Source organism: Cryptomeria japonica, chromosome 9 (genome assembly GCF_030272615.1).
Source record: "Cryptomeria japonica chromosome 9, Sugi_1.0, whole genome shotgun sequence".
NCBI lineage: Eukaryota > Viridiplantae > Streptophyta > Pinopsida > Cupressales > Cupressaceae > Cryptomeria > Cryptomeria japonica.
In genome coordinates this window covers 588,717,490-588,717,971 of record NC_081413.1, presented here as the reverse complement: position 1 = coordinate 588,717,971, position 482 = coordinate 588,717,490, and positions in this window count along the sequence as shown.

Below are 482 nucleotides of genomic sequence, written 5' to 3'. Positions count from 1 at the left end.
TGGGCTAATAGGAATTATAGAAGAAAAGAGAGGGATGGGGTATGGAGGAAGGGAGAAGGGGAGAGAGTGAGAGAGAGAGGGATGGAGTATGGAGGAAGGGAGAAGGGGAGAGAGAGAGAGAGAGAGAGAGAGAGAGAGAGAGAGAGAGAGAGAGAGAGAGAGAAGAGGGGGGTGGGAGAGGGAGAGAGAGGGAGGGGAGAGGGGAGAGGGAGAGAGAGGGAGAGAGGGAGAGGAGAGGGGAGAGAGAGAGAGAGAGGGAGAGGGAGAGAGAGGGAGAGAGGGAGAGAACATGGGGGGAAGGGAGAGGTAGAGGGAGGGAGAGAATACATGATAAAAATCAAAGAGGAAGTTGTAGATAAGAAATAAATTCACTTACTTCTTAGAAGTGGAGACACAGCTGCAGTGGGGTATGGAGGAAGGGAGAAGGGGAGAGATAGAGAGAGAGTGAGAGAGAGAGAGAGACCGTGTATGCATTTTAGAGG